At 47.0% G+C, this 16,592-nt stretch overlaps 1 protein-coding gene across 2 annotated transcripts in view; it reads left to right on the top strand.

The window, feature by feature from the left end:
- The window catches only part of LOC110525252 (serine-rich coiled-coil domain-containing protein 1), a 109,861-nt gene that overhangs the window by 52,688 nt on the left and 40,581 nt on the right, over positions 1-16,592 (top strand). The window lies entirely within an intron of this gene.

Below are 16,592 nucleotides of genomic sequence, written 5' to 3'. Positions count from 1 at the left end.
ACTTTTGGATATATCAGCTGTTTAATGTACTGAAACATGCATTCCACATGACCACATTCTAAACCGTACATGATCATGGCACCAGCTGGCGACCCGTTGCCTAGTTTTACAGGTTACTTTACTCAGCAGCAGCAGATGAGTTGCCCATTTTTAGTCTCCCGTGTGTAGATACTGCAAACCTATATAGGTTACTGCATCGAGGACAGGCAGATATAGAAAGTGTGTCCACAAGTGGGTCAGCTATTTCGAAAGGCTGGTGCGATTTCAGGAGGTCGTCTTGTTATTTCATTTTTTTTCTGGAGCACTCTCTTTCTCTCTCCCCCCTCTCTCTCTTTCTCTCCCTCCCTCTTTCTCTTTCTCCCTCCCTCTCTCTCTCTCTCTCTCTCCATCAGAGCTAATTAGCTTACAGGCAGAGCTAGCGCTGTCCTCTCTCCTTCCAGGCCCCTCATCACCACCAGGGACTGGCCTGCCCTGTTTTCCCCGCCACCGGACACTGTTCTTGGCATCAGTCCTGTCCACCCTGCTCCCAAAGGCTCTGGAGCAAAGACTTCTCAAAGTCCTGGGAAGTTATGAAGCCACGCAGCCGGAAGGGCATGTTCCTCCTACATAGGTGGAGCAATGAAGGGAGGAAGAATTGGGTTTGAAAGTAATAACTGAAGTGACAACTGGGGAGCAAGGCATTCGAATGACTCGACAAACTGAATAGATGTGAATCCTCTCGCTTCTTCAGACTGTATTTAAGGATTAGAGAGAGAGAGAGAGAGAGAGAGAGAGAGAAAGAGAGAGAGAAAGAGAGATTTATGTTCTCCAGAGACGTTTAAGAGCTCGAGGTACAGGCTATTTGAAAGTTTTTCAGGGGCTTAAATCAATTGAGATTGCTTTCTTTATCCAAGCCAATTTTCATTGGCTTTCTTAAGAGGGGACGTTTTATAGGGAATCAAAAAAGTACTTGATGTGCAACACTTTGTCCCTCTTTCTTTTCTTCCCCTCTGTCTAGTCTTCTAGTAGTCACTGTTGTCGCTACTTTAGTGCTTTTTGAGCTCGTTTCGGTTCGATTATTTTTAAAAATTAAGATTTCGGGTTTAGATATTGTTATTTTAAAGATTAAATGCACTATGAATTAGGTTGGTTGAGTGCTGTAACTGCTTATCACTTATTAACAATAATATATTCACATGACTTATTTCAGTTGTTGTATATATTACATTAGTTTTATTTGATGACTTTATTATTTCATTCCAAGTCATCATCTCATCACTATAGAGCTGCTGCCTATGCTGTCTGACAAAATCTCTATTTTAGTAGTTCTTCAAAGTAAATAAGGCATACTTTTATGACTGCTGAATACCAACTATCAACTACTTAGATCATGTATTTTCAGATAGAGATACCTCACGAAGCAACTGCTCTCTATCCCTCTCAATCGCACATTCTGCTGTCTCTTCCTCTCCCTATCTCTGCGCCCCACACAGACCGGACAAGTGGACACGCAATGGATTATGGTTATTGTAGTTAATTACCACGTTTTTTGCGCTAAACTATGTAGAATATAGGCCTGTTGGAATCTACAGCTCACTACTACATCAGATCTGATTTCTTTCTAGAGAAACCAAACTAAATGGAATTCAAATAATTGAACCAATATCGGTCAATTAGTTGTTTAAAAAACAGAAAATAACAGAAATGTTGCTTAATCGCTCAGCTTTACGCTATTTAAAAGGATGAAAGGGATCGCTAGAAGGCCCGGAATGTATAGTGTGCCTGTAAACTGTTGGAGACTTTAAAATGGGGAAAAAAACACTTAAGAGATAATTTCCTATAAGGGAGATATGATGTTAAATTAAAGATTGCTCTCACAGGCATTAATCTGCTTTTAGCAATGACAGACTTGTTATAGAGGCTCCATGAACATGGAGCAGACGGCTATCCCCGTGCCATGTGCCCACTGTGCCAGTCAGGTCCCAGCAGGGGTCTCTGTGCTGAGAGCAAGCCGCCAGGCCCTGGCAGTGCCACGCTCTCTGTTCTCCCCTCCACTGTTCTGTAGACACCTGTCTAAAGATGCATGGCGACCATTTCAAGTCCCAGCCTCAAACTGCTCAAAGCCATTCTGAACTTTTTCTGTCACCGACGAACCCTTGACCCCTCTCTTTAAAATCCCTGTGATGTTGTGTCCAGACAAAACTGTGTGTAAGGATGCCTCTCCCCCACCGCCAAACACCCCCTGTTGGGAGTCCTCTGGTGATTCCTACATCTCTCACGTCTCTCCTCGGCCCTGAACTCCGTTCGCAACGCTTTTAGAATTCCGAGAGGCACCTTGAGAGCTTTCCACTCTTTCCTAATCTCTGATCCCAGCTGGAGAGATGGGAGCGCACCAGGGGTGTAAGAAGAGTCTTCCACTGCAACGCACTTCCCACAACAAAACTACCCCGTTTAGTTTCTCTGTTTTGATTGTGTTGTTTTGTTCTGTTGTCGGTTTATTCTCAGTGCAATCATAGTGTGTCTATGAACAAGGAGCCAGGCTTGAGGACATGAGCTTCAGAGGGAGCTGTGAGTGAGGGTTAGGAACGGAAAATAATGTACTATTGACAGCTATATGGGCCAGGATTTGAGATTGAAACTGTGGAAGAGTAGGACGGAGATGTCTGTGTGAATTGTGAAGGTACAATGTTTTTGATAAAACCAGACTGGGAGAATATACAAACCCTACCCTATCCCGGACGACGCTGGGCCAATTGTGTGCCGCCCTAGCGGACTCTCGATCACGGCCGGTTGTGATACAGCCTGGGATCGAACCCGAGTCTGTAGTGACGCCTCTAGCACTGCGATGCAGTGCCTCAGACTGTTGCGCCACTCGGGAGGCTGGGGAAGTGTTTTTTTAAGGAACAGTTTGACCGTCGCAAAGGTTTGAATGGGTTGAATATAATAGAATTAATCAAAATCACTGTACTTTCAATATAGTTTCAAGTTTTAATGTCACATGCAAAAGTACAGTGAAATGCCTTTCTTGCCAGCTCTAAACCCAACAATGCAATAGTCAATAACAATCTAATACTAGAAAAAAAACACAAGAAATTTGAATATGAAAAAATGAAGTAAGTTGGCATACTATATAAACTCAAAAAAAGAAACATCCCTTTTTCAGGACCCTGTCTTTCAATGATAATTCCTAAAACTCCAAATAACTAAACAGATCTTCATTGTAAAGGGTTTAAACACTGTTTCCCATGCTTGTTGAATGAACCATAAACAATTAATGAACATGCACCTGTGGAACGCTCGTTAAGACACTAACAGCTTACAGACGGTAGGCAATTAAGGTCACAGTTATGAAAACTTAGGACACTGAAGATGATTTCTACTGACTCTGAAAAACACCAAAAGAAAGATGCCCAGGGTCCCTGCTCATCTGCGTGAACGTGCCTTAGGCATGCTGCATGGAGGCATGAGGACTGCAGATGTGGCCAGGGCAATAAATTGCAATGTCCGTACTGTGAGACGCCTAAGACAGTGCTACAGGGAGACAGAACGGACAGCTGATCGTCCTCGCAGTGGCAGACCACGTGTAACAACACCTGCACAGGATCAGTACTTCCGAACATCACACATGTGGGACAGGTACAGGATGGCAACAACAACTGCCCGACTTACACCAGGAACGTACAATCCCTCCATCAGTGCTCAGACTGTCCTCAATAGGCTGAGAGATGCTGGACTGAGGGCTTGTAGGCCTGTTGTAAGGCAGGTCCTCACCAGACATCACCGGCAACAAAGTCGCCTATGGGCACAAACCCACCGTCGCTGGACCAGACAGGACTGGCAAAAAGTGCTCTTCACTGACGAGTCGCTGTTTTGTCTCACCAGGGGTGATGGTCGGATTCGCTTTTATCGTGAAGGAATGAGCGTTACACCGAGGCCTGTACTCTGGAGCGGGATCGATATGGAGGTTCTTTCATGGACTGGGGCGGTGTGTCACAGCATCATCGGACTGAGCTTGTTGTCATTGCAGGCAATCTCAACGCTGTGCATTACAGGGAAGACGGACATCCTTCTCCCTCATGTGGTACCCTCCTGCAGGCTCATCCTGACATGACCCTCCAGCATGACAATGCCACCAGCCATACTGCTCTTTCTGTGTGATTTCCTGCAAGACAGGAATGTCAGTGTTCTGCCATGGCCAGCGAAGAGCCCGGATCTCAATCCCATTGAGCATGTCTGGGACTTGTTGGATCAGAGGGTGAGGGCTAGGGCCATTCCCCCCCCAGAAATGTCCGGGAACTTGCAGGTGCCTTGGTGGACGAGTGGAGTAACATCTCACACAAGAACTGGCATATCTGGTGCAGTCCATGAGGAAGAGATGCACTGCAGTACTTAATGCAGCTGGTGGCCACACCAGATACTGACTGTTACTTTTGATTTTGACACCCCCCCTTTGTTCAGGGACACATTATTCAATTTCTGTTAGTCACATGTCTGTGGAACTTGTTCAGTTTATGTCAGTTGTTGAATCTTGTTATTTTCATACAAATATTTACACATGTTAAGTTTGCTGAAAATAAACGCAGTTGACAGTGAGAGGACGTTTATTTTTTTTGCTGTTCCTAGGCCGTCATTGAAAATAAGAATTTGTTCTTAACTGACTTGCCTAGTTAAATAAAGAAAAAATATATATATTGTGACAAAGAAGGGGGTCGAGTGATAAATGGCAGATATGTGAGAGCACAACTAATAAACGGGCTCTGCCCGATCGCTAAAATGGCCACCCCGATCAGAACTACAGATCACAATATGGCCGACTGCCAAAACTACAAGTCCCAGAAGCAAGGGGGACGCTCAGAAGGTGGGGCCGACCCACAGATTAAGGGTCAAGACAAACCAGGAAGAGAGAGAGGGGGCTGGAAGGATCTGTGAACCATAGAGAAAGAGGCGAAATATATTGTCTGGATTTACCGTGTATGAGCTGGACTGTTTTGGACTTACCTGTTGGCGTTTGGACCTGAACCTACCGAGAACCCGATTCGTGTACCAAACCCTGCTATCCTTCACCTAGCCTGCAGCCTGGGTGGACCCGGACAGAGAAACAAACACAGGTACCATCCTGTTCGAAATAACTCTCATTCTGAGGTGATTTTGGTGACAGTTTCCCACTTAATTTGTGACAAACGCTCCTAACCTTGAAGAGGTTTGCCATAATATATACAATGTCAGTTCCAGTACCATACTATATACAGGGTCAGTTCAATACCATACTATATACAGGGTCAGTTCAATACCATACTATATACAGGGTCAGTTCCAATAGCGTATTTACAATGTGCCGGGATACTGGAGTGATAGAGGTAACTCCGAATGAGGATACAAGGTTAACTCCGAATGAGGATACAAGGTTAACTCCGAAAGAGGATACAAGGTTAACTCCGAAAGAGGATACAAGGTTAACTCCGAATGAGGATACAAGGTTAACTCTGAAAGAGGATACAAGGTTAACTCCGAAAGAGGATACAAGGTTAACTCCGAAAGAGGATACAAGGTTAACTCCGAAAGAGGATACAAGGTTAACTCCGAATGAGGATACAAGGTTAACTCCGAATGAGGATACAAGGTTAACTCCGAATGAGGATACAAGGTTAACTCCGAATGAGGATACAAGGTTAACTCCGAATGAGGATACAAGGTTAACTCAGAAAGTCAGTGTTGCTCTTTTGTTAGCTATTTATCAGTCCTATTGCTTGGGGATAGAAGCTGTTCAAGAGCCTGTTGGTGCCAGATTTGATGCAATGGCACCACGTGCCGTGCAGAAGTAGAGAGTATAGTCTTTGGCTTGGGTGGTTGGAGTCTTTAAGGATTTTCCGGGCCTTCCTATCACACTGCCTGATATAATGTCCTGGATGGCAGGGAGCTCTCCCCGAGTGATGTACTGGGCTGTAGCACCACCCTCTGCCATGAGCTGTCGTCAATGAACAGCATTCTCACATAGGTGTTCCTCTTATTTAGGTGGATAGGGGCAGTGTGGAGAGCAATTGAGATTGTGTTATCTATGGATCTGTTGGGGCGGTATGCAAATTGGAATGGGTCTGGGATGATGGAGTTAATGTGTGCCATAACCAGATTATCAAAGCACTTCATGATTACAGATGTGAGATCACCCAATCCTCTGGGTCAGTGACGGCCCTCATAACCGCCTTGATGTTTTTGTTTTCAATACGTGCATTGAGTTTGTCTGGTAGAGAGGCTTCGTTGGGCAGGCCTTCCTTTGTAATCTTTAATGGACTGTAGCCCCTACCACATGCGGAGGGCGTCGGACCCTGTGTAGTATGACTCCACCTTATTCCTATATTGTTCCTTTTCTCCTTTGATGACTGGAGGTCATAGTGGGACTTATTGTACTTATTCCTGTCCTAGTCTTTTTATGCCTGAAGTTTGGTTGAGAGACGCAAAGTGTTGAGATTTTTAGAATTGCATTCAAGAGTAAAATCTCCATAAATGTTTGCCCTAAATATTCACGACATAAGCTTCTTCAGCAGACATTGTCACGGGTCTCCACTGGTACTTATTTAAGCTAAGATTGTTCCTCTCCTGTTCGTATCCTTAACCAGCTAATTTAGGTCTCCGTCTCGTCCCCAGTTCTGGATCAACCTCTGCCTCTCCCGACTAATGGTACAGCATGGCAGAAAGTCTTCTTCTTCCCCTTCATACACATTCTCCCTCTACTCCCTCCTCTTTCTGCTGTCCCTCCATCTGTATCCCGGCCCATCTTTATGTTACTGGCTCTGTCCTGCTTCTCCCAGGCCACATATCAGTGCATGCTAAGGTGATTGAATGAGTTCTCGCCTGTGTCCAGAGCACAGCTCTTAACCATAACTCTTCTCGGGCTCCTGACACTGAGTCTAGCAAGGGGGGAGGGGATGAGGAGCAGACGCACCATTAAGCCTGATGTAATGCCAGGGGAGTGTGGGGCGGGCCCTGGAGGTGTGGTCTGGGCGGAGGCAGGGTTATTAGGGCCCTGAACAGAAGAGGGTTTTTACAGTGGTTTTACGGTGACCATCAATTTTTACTGGCAGAGGTCCCTCCATCTGCCTGCTGTACAGCTGCAGCAGCTCCCCCCACCGCCCAGACGCAGCCAGGGTCTTGTAAACACAGGAGGGCGGTAAGTGAGGCAGGTGCAACCCAGGGGGAAACGTAAAGGCATGCAGTCAGGGCTTTGGCACTGATCCATACTGGATCAGAGGAAGGTTATGTGAAGGAAGACAGATGTTTTTTCCTGACCTTGTGAACTGACCAAGAGACTATCGTGTACAGGACTAACTCCTGGTCCTACGTCAACAGGACTAACTCCTGGTCCTACGTCAACAGGACTAACTCCTGATCCTGTTGTGTCCTGTCCTGTGTTGTGTTGTCGTGCTTCCTGCATTGTGGACTACTGGAGAATGATCCCTGCACCGTACTGCACTGTAGACCAGCTAGGCCCTGGCACTGTAGACCAGCTAGGCCCTGGCACTGTAGACCAGCTTGGCCCTGGCACTGTAGACCAGCTAGGCCCTGGCACTGTAAACCAGCTAGGCCCTGGCACTGTAGACCAGCTAGGCCCTGGCATCTCCCAGTTAAGGTACTGCTAGACCTTCACCCACCCAACCTTCTTCTCAGTCTGACCCTCGACCCCCAATCATTCCACCCCCGTAAGCCTTGTTTTCCTGTCAGCCTTCTTCCTCCCACCTCATAGTCCTGTGTCGGCTGAGCGGAGGTCACTGCCTCATGCCCTGGCTGACCTCTGGCTGACCTCTCCAGTCTGTGATCCAGGAACAAGTACGGTCTAACCCAGCCACATACCACCTCTCTGCTAGTTTGGTTTCATTAGGATTTCATCACTGGTTTCATTAGGATTTCTACTGTGTAGTATGAATCAATCACTTTCCCTTTGGTTCATATTGTGGTCCTGTTGTTGCATGATGGTTATACCCAGGTTCTGCCCTTGTTTCTATTCTTTTCAGTTCTATGACTGTGGTTTGTTATTAAACAGTCCCCTTCCACCCACTAACAGAGCTGTTGCTTTGACACGGAGAAGGGCGTGTGTGTTGGTGTAATATATGTGTGTGTGTGTGTGTGTGTGTGTGTGTGTGATTGTGCCTGCGTGTTGGTACCAGGTGGACTGGAGGTGTGAGAGGAGTGAACAGACAGTGGGCTGCCTTGCCTTCTACCTACAGGGCGGCATAGCAGGGAGGGCGGTATAGCAGGGAGGGCGGTATAGCAGGGAGGGCGGTATAGCAGGGAGGGCGGTATAGCAGGGAGGGCGGTATAGCAGGCAGGGCGGTATAGCAGGGAGGGCGGTATAGCAGGGAGGGCGGTATAGCAGGCAGGGCGGTATAGCAGGCAGGGCGGTATAGCAGGGAGGGCGGTATAGCAGGGAGGGCGGTATAGCAGGGAGGGCGGTATAGCAGGGAGGGCGGTATAGCAGGCAGGGCGGTATAGCAGGCAGGGCGGTATAGCAGGCAGGGCGGTATAGCAGGGAGGGCGGTATAGCAGGGAGGGCGGTATAGCAGGCAGGGCGGTATAGCAGGCAGGGCGGTATAGCAGGGAGGGCGGTATAGCAGGGAGGGCGGTATAGCAGGGAGGGCGGTATAGCAGGGAGGGCGGTATAGCAGGGAGGGCGGTATAGCAGGCAGGGCGGTATAGCAGGCAGGGCGGTATAGCAGGCAGGGCGGTATAGCAGGGATGAAAGCTCCTGAGTAGTGTTCAAAGGTGGAGCTGCTTGCAGCAGGGGGTGTGTGTGTTTCTGTCGGGGGGGTGTGTGTTTCTGTGTCTGTCGGGGGGGAGGGTGTTTCTGTGTCTGTCCGAGGGGGGGGGGGGGGGGGGGGGGTGTTTCCGTGTCTGTCGTCCCTTTGATCCTTTTTGGGTTTCCCACCGAGGTTCGTCTTGTTGCCTGGTTCAGACATGCAACCATACACAGAGTATAGTGATACAAACAACCTGTGTAATACCGGCGGACTGTGGAGTCCAACCACTTCTGAGGGTTGGGGTTGGTAAATGATTTCATCATCTGAGAACATTGCTTGTCATATTCTCTAGGTTGTATTATGTGTATACCAACTCACATCACAAAGTCGCTAGTTTCAAAGCCAGGAGGAAAGTGCATGTTCCTTTTTTCTTTGGGGATCTGTGCTGTTTGAGTTTGTCTGGCTGCTGTGCGTGATGCCCGTGATCGTTTGTGCGTGCGTGCGCTTGTGTTGTGTTTAGTGGAGAGTGTGTCTGCCGATAATTTAAGAGTTGCTCTCTGCTGAATCATTATACAGGATTAAATTGAGATAAGTGCGCTGGCTCCTGGCCAGGCGAGCGTGGGCCAATCTGAACAACTACCATGTTCACAATAATGAGATGTCGTCCCAGAGGAGAAGGGCTACACGCCTCCTAGCACCTCTCTGCTCTGCTGCTAGCCACTTCCTGTAGTGCCCTTCCAGCCCCCCTCCCCCTCCTTTATTTGTCACATGCGCCGAATACAACAGACTTTACAGTGAAATGCTTATTTACAAACCCTTAACCAACAATGCAGTTTGAAGAAAATAGAGTTAGGAAAATATTTACTAAATAAACAAAAAAAAATTAAAGTAACACAATAAAATAACAATAATGGGGCTATATACAGGGGGTACCGAGTCAATGTGCAGGGGGGACAGGTTAGTTGAGGTAATTTGTACATGTAGGTAGGAGTGGAGTGACTTGGGGGTAGAAGCTTTTAAGGAGCGTTTTGGACTGAGACTTGGCTCTCCGGTACTGCTTGTTCTCTTTGCAACCGCACGGCAGTCTATGACTTTGACCATTTTTTGGGCCTTCCTCTGACACCGCCTAGTATATACAGAATAATTTTGCACGCCCAATTTTTCAGTTTTTGATTTGTTAAAGTTTGAAATATCCAATAAATGTCGTTCCACTTCATGATTGTGTCCCACTTGTTGTTGATTCTTCACAAAAAAATACAGTTTTATATCTTTATGTTTGAAGCCTGAAATGTGGAAAAAGGTCACAAAGTTCAAGGGGGCCGAATACTTTCGCAAGGCACTGTAGGTCCTGGATGGCAGGAAGCTTGGCCCCAGTGATGTATTGGGCTGTACGTACTACCCTCTGTAGTGCATTATGGTCGAATGCTGAGAAGTTGTTATTCCAGGCGGTGATGCAGCCAGTCAAGATTCTCTCGATGGTGCAGCTGTAGAACTTTTGGAGCATCTGGGGACCAAAGCTTTAGTCTTTTGATATTGACAAATCTTTTCTGTCCCCTGAGGGGGAAAAGGCGTTGTCGTGCCATCTTCACAACTTTCTTGGTGTGTTTGGACCATGACAGTTTGTTGGTGAAATGGACACCCAGGAACTTGAAACTCTCAATGCGCTCCACTACAGCCCCGCCGATGTGAATGGGGGTGTGTTCGTCCCTCCTTTTCCTGTTGTCCACAATTTTCTCCTTTATCTTGCTCACGTTGAGGGAGAGGTTGTTAAAAAAAAGCCAGACTACGGTTTGCAACTGCACATGGGGACAAAGATCATACTTTTTGGAGAATTGTCCGATGGTCGGATTAAACAAAAATAGAACTGTTTGGCCAAAATGACCATCGATATGTTTTGAATGAAAAGGGGGAGGCTTGCAAGCCAAAGAACCCCATCCCAACCGTGCAGCACGGGGGTGGCAGCATCATTTTGTGGGGGTGCTTTGCTGCAGGAGGGACTGGTGCACTTCACAAAAATAGATGGCATCATGAGGATGGAAATTATGTGGATATATTGAAGCAACATCTCAAGACATCAGGAAGTTAAAGCTTGGTTTCAAATGGGTCTTCTAAAGTTGTGGAAAAATGGCTTAAGGACAACAAAGTCAAGGTATTGGAGTGGCATTCACAAAGCCCTGACCTCAATCCTATAGAACATTTGTGGGCAGAACTGAAAAAGCGTGTGCGAGCGAGGCCTCCTAACCTGACAGTTCCACCAGCTCTGTCAGGAGGAATGGGCCAAAATTCACCCAACTTATTGTGGGACGCTTGTGGAAGGCTACCCAAAACATTTGACCCATGTTAAACAATTTAAAGGCAATGCTACCACATACCAATTGAGTGTATGTAAACTTCTGACCCACTGGGAATGTGATGAAAGAATTAAAATCTGAAATAAATCATTATCTCAGCTATTATTCTGACATTTCACATTCTTAAAATAAAGTGGTGATCCTAACTGACCTAAGACAGGGACTTTTTACTAGGATGTAATGTCAGGAATTGTGAAAAACTGAGTTTAAATGTATTTGGCTAAGGTGTATGTAAACTTCCGACTTCAACTGTATATATGCATAGTCACGTGCATATTACCTCAATTACCTCAACTAACCTGTGCCCCCACACATTGACTTTGTACCGGTACTCCCTGTATATAGTCTCGTTACTGTTATTTTATTGTTGCTCTTCAACCATTGGTAATTTAATTTTTTTTTTTACAAAAAAATTTAAATACCTCTTGAAACTACCCCTTCATCAACTGCACTAATTAGCATAACGCAACGGACATAAAAATCTTACTAGAAAATATTCATATTCATGAAATCACAAGTGAAATATAGTGAAACACAGCTTAGCCTTTTGTTAATCACCCTGTCATCTCAGATTTAAAAAATGATGCTTTACAGCTAAAGCAAGACAAGCATTTGTTTATCGATAGCCTAGCATAGCATTATGTCCAGCTAGCAGCAGGAAGCTTGGTCACAAAAATCAGAAAAGCAATCAAATTAAATCGTTTACCTTTGATGAGCTTCGGATGTTTTCACTCACGAGACCCCCAGTTAGACAGCAAATGTTCCTTTTGTTCCATAAAGATTGTTTTTATAGCCAAAATTCCTCCGTTTCTTGTCCACGTTTTGTTGAGAAATCCACCGGAAATTGCGGTCACGACAACGCCGAAAAAAACCCTCCAAATTAGATCCATAATATCGACAGAAACATGGCAAACGTAATTGTAACCCAATTACCAACAGATTGGAGGCCCGTGTGACCCAATTACCAACAGATTGGAGGCCTGTGTGACCCAATTACCAACAGATTGGAGGCCCGTGTGACCCAATTACCAAAAGATTGGAGGCCCGTGTGACCCAATTACCAACAGAATGGAGGCCCGTGTGACCCAATTACCAACAGATTGGAGGCCCGTGTGACCCAATTACCAACAGATTGGAGGCCTGTGTAACCAACAAGTGTCATTGTTGCAGCTTTCTATTAGTCATGCCTTTGCACCAGTGAGCAGGGTGAACTTGGTGTCCGTGATAAGTTTGTCAAGGTAACGAACGATGGTCTAAAGTGCTGACAGAAGGCGTGGTGCCCGGTGGGCCAGTGCCCGGTGGGCCGGTGGCTGACTGTCAGCAGAAGGTGAGGCGTGCTCCAGCAGTCCCCCTTCTCCCCCGCGGGCAGGGGGAACAGAACGGGGAGGCAGCACCTCGCTGGGGACAGATGGCCCGACAGACAGGAACAGCTAGGCACAATGAACAAGTTAATAAATAATAATCTCAACAATGACACTGACTACAGGAGGAGGAAGAGGACAGGCAGCCTAGTTGCTGTACACACAGGCAGAGGGATACTGGAGGAGAATGAAGAGGAGGAGGAATAGGACAGGGAGGCCAGATACTGTTCACACAGGCAGGGAGATACTGGAGGAGGAAGAGGAGGATGGGACAGGACATGCAGGCAGCCTAGATACAGTACACACAGACAGGGAGATACTAGAGGAGGAAGAGGAGGACAGGACAGGACATGCAGGCAGCCTAGATACTGTTCGCACAGGCAGGGAGATACTGGAGGAGAGGGGGGGAGGAGGAGGAGGAGGACAGGGAGGCCAGATACTGTTCACACAGGCAGGGAGATACTAGAGGAGGAAGAGGAGGACAGGACAGGACATGCAGGCAGCCTAGATACTGTTCGCACAGGCAGGGAGATACTGGAGGAGAGGGGGGGAGGAGGAGGAGGAGGACAGGGAGGCCAGATACTGTTCACACAGGCAGGGAGATACTGGGGGAGAGGGGGAGGAGGAGGAGGACAGGGAGGCCAGATTCTGTTCACACAGGCAGGGAGATACTAGAGGAGGAAGAGGAGGAGGAACAGGACAGGGAGGCCAGATACTGTTCACACAGGCAGGGAGATACTAGAGGAGGAAGAGGAGGACAGGACAGGACATGCAGGCAGCCTAGATGCTGTTCGCACAGGCAGGGAGATACTGGATGAGAGGGGGGGAGGAGGAGGAGGAGGACAGGGAGGCCAGATACTGTTCACACAGGCAGGGAGATACTGGAGGAGAGGGGGAGGAGGAGGAGGACAGGGAGGCCAGATACTGTTCACACAGGCAGGGAGATACTAGAGGAGGAAGAGGAGGAGGAACAGGACAGGGAGGCCAGATACTGTTCACACAGGCAGGGAGATACTAGAGGAGGAAGAGGAGGACAGGACAGGACATGCAGGCAGCCTAGATACTGTTCACACAGGCAGGGAGATACTAGAGGAGGAAGAGGAGGAACAGGACAGGGAGGCCAGATACTGTTCACACAGGCAGGGAGATACTAGAGGAGGAAGAGGAGGACAGGACATGCAGGCAGCCTAGATACTGTAGACACAGGCAAGGAGATACTGGAGGAGAGGGGGAGGAGGATGGACTGGACAGGCAGCCTAAATGCACACGGGCAGGCCAGGGAGATGCTGGAGGTGGGAGAAGAGACAGGCAGGCAACCTAAATGGAGGAGGAGGAGGATAAAATAGTTAATTTTCCAGGATACTCCCACTTTAAGCTAATAGTCCGTTTGCTTATATGCACTGTATCATTGTTATATTATGGTGCCATGACACTGACCGGCAAGCAGAGCACATGGTCCTCGATGGGCTGTTTGCTGTGAAATGGAGATGTCGAGTGATTCTGGAACTAGACAGGCCAGTACATCAGGAGACATGGAGGAGGCCGTAGGAGGGCAACAACCCAGCAGCAGGACCGCTACCTCCGCCTTTGTGCAAAGAGGAGCAGGAGGAGCACTGCCAGAGCCCTGCAAAATGACCTCCAGCAGGCCACAAATGTGCATGTGTCTGTTCAAACGGTCAGAAACAGACTCCATGAGGGTGGTATGAGGGCCCGACATCCACAGGTGGGGGTTGTGCTTACTGCCCAACACCGTGCAGGACGTTTGGCATTTGCCAGAGAACACCAGGATTGGTAAATTCGCCACTGGTGCCATGTGCTCTTCACAGATAAAAGCAGGTTCACACTGAGCACATGTGACAGACGTGACAGAGTCTGGAGACGCCATGGAGAACGTTCTGCTGCCTGCAACATCCTCCAGCATGACCGGTTTGGCGGTGGGTCAGTCATGGTGTGGGGTGGCATTTCTTTGGGGGTCGCACAGCCCTCCATGTGCTCGCCAGAGGTAGCCTGACTGCCATTAGGTACCGAGATGAGATCCTCAGACCCCTTGTGAGACCATATGCTGGTGCGGTTGGCCCTGGGTTCCTCCTAATGCAAGACAATGCTAGATCTCATGTGGCTGGAGTGTGTCAGCAGTTCCTGCAAGAGGAAGGCATTGATGCTATGGATTGGCCCGCCCGTTCCCCAGACCTGAATCCAATTGAGCACATCTGGGACATCATGTCTCGCTCCATCCACCAACGCCACGTTGCACCACAGACTGTCCAGGAGTTGGCGGATGCTTTAGTCCAGGTCTGGGAGGAGATCCCTCAGGAGACCATCCGCCACCTCATCAGGAGCATGCCCAGGTGTTGTAGGGAGGTCATACAGGCACGTGGAGGCCACACACACTATTGAGCCTCATTTTGACTTGTTTTAAGGACATTACATCAAAGTTGGATCAGCCTGTAGTGTGGTTTTCCACTTTAATTTTGAGTGTGACTCGACATCAAGACCTCCATGGGTTGCTAAATTTGATTTCCATTGATCATTTTTGCGTGATTTTGTTGTCAGCACATTCAACTGTGTAAAGAAAAAAGTATTTAATAAGAATATTTAATTCATTCAGATGTAGGATGTGTTATTTTAGTGTTCCCTTTATTTTTTTGAGCAGTGTATATCAAACTGCTGTGTAGGTTTTTCAATAACGCCAGGAGTAACAATGGCCGCTTTACTCTGTAGCGCAAAACTCACTCTGAGAGCCCCTACCTATCCACTTACGCAATGTGATCTTTCACGCTCGTTTTTCAAAATAAAAGCCTGAAACTATGTCTAAAGACTGTTGACACCTTAGGGAAGCCATAGAAAAAGGAATCTGGTTGATATCCCTTTAAATGGAGGATAGGCATGCATAGGAACAGAGGTTTCAAAATAAGAGGCACTTCCTGATTGGATTTTCCTCAGGTTTTCGCCTGAGGAAAATGAGTGAGTTATACTCACAGACAATATTTTGACAGTTTTGGAAACTTTAGTGTTTTCTATCCTAATCTGACAGTTATATGCATATTCTAGTTTCTGGGGCTGAGAAATAGGCAGTTTCAAATGGGAACGTTTTTTTTGCCAAAAACGAAAATACTGCCCCCTACAAGCAAAAGGTTAAGTCTTTCTTAAACTGCATTGTTGGTTAAGGGCTTGTAAGTAAGCATTTCATGGTAAGGTCTGTATTGTATTTGGCTCATGTGACAAATAAAGTTTGATTTGGTTTCATTGCTGTTCTTATCAGTAGGATGTTCTTCCATCTGCCCCCACTGACTCACTGCAAATTGTGATTGGTGCATATATTAATTGACTGTATGAGCGGGTTAATATAATTACTATCATACCACTGGATGTCAGTAGGGATGACGGGGCGCTAAATGTCTCTCTCACCCCCTCAGCCTTTTGTTAAAGGTTAAGCCAGAATACAATTTTAACAGAGTTGTCTACTCTCAAGTTCCCTTGTTACTTGTCTATTCTATTCTACTTTGCTGCCTTCTGTTGTCTGGCACCAGTAATGTTTCATCCTTCCCCAGAACACACTGTTATTGTATCCTCTTTGTATCCTTTTGTTCTCTTCTCTAACTGTCACTCCACCATCACTCATCATTACTCATTGATTCTATGTCCCCTCTCTGTTCTCATCTCCTTTCTTACATCCCTATTCCTGTGTCCCTCTTTCTCTGCCCCCCCCCCCCCTTCCTCCATGTTCACCCCCCCCCCCCCCCCTTTTCCATCTCCTTGTCTCCTTTTTAGATTCCCCTTATTACTCGCTTTTCTTTTACTCCCTCATATTCGTTCTATTGATCCCATTCTTCTCTGTCCTCCGATGTCTCCTTCTCTGGCTTCACTACCTTGTGTTGCACGTAGTCCCGTTAGAATGCTAATTCCAACCATGGTTAACTTCTCTTCGTTCTCCACATTTCTGATGTATGCCATCTGTCCCTTTATGTCCTCTCTTCATGTTGCCACCCAATAAGCATCCAAATGTCCAGTCCTTTTTCTTTAACAAGTTCCCCCGAGAACAATATTGTCAGAATTAGGGGACTTTATGGTGTTTAAATTTATTTGTGACAATTCACAGATTATTGCTCATGTAGGAAGGGATGTTTGAGCTATCCACAATATAATTTAATTCATGTAAACAATTCATGTTG

The sequence above is a fragment of the Oncorhynchus mykiss genome, chromosome 6 (assembly GCF_013265735.2).
Source record: "Oncorhynchus mykiss isolate Arlee chromosome 6, USDA_OmykA_1.1, whole genome shotgun sequence".
Lineage (NCBI taxonomy): Eukaryota > Metazoa > Chordata > Actinopteri > Salmoniformes > Salmonidae > Oncorhynchus > Oncorhynchus mykiss.
Note: the sequence above shows the minus strand (reverse complement) of the source record. Positions and strands in the feature narration are given on the sequence as shown.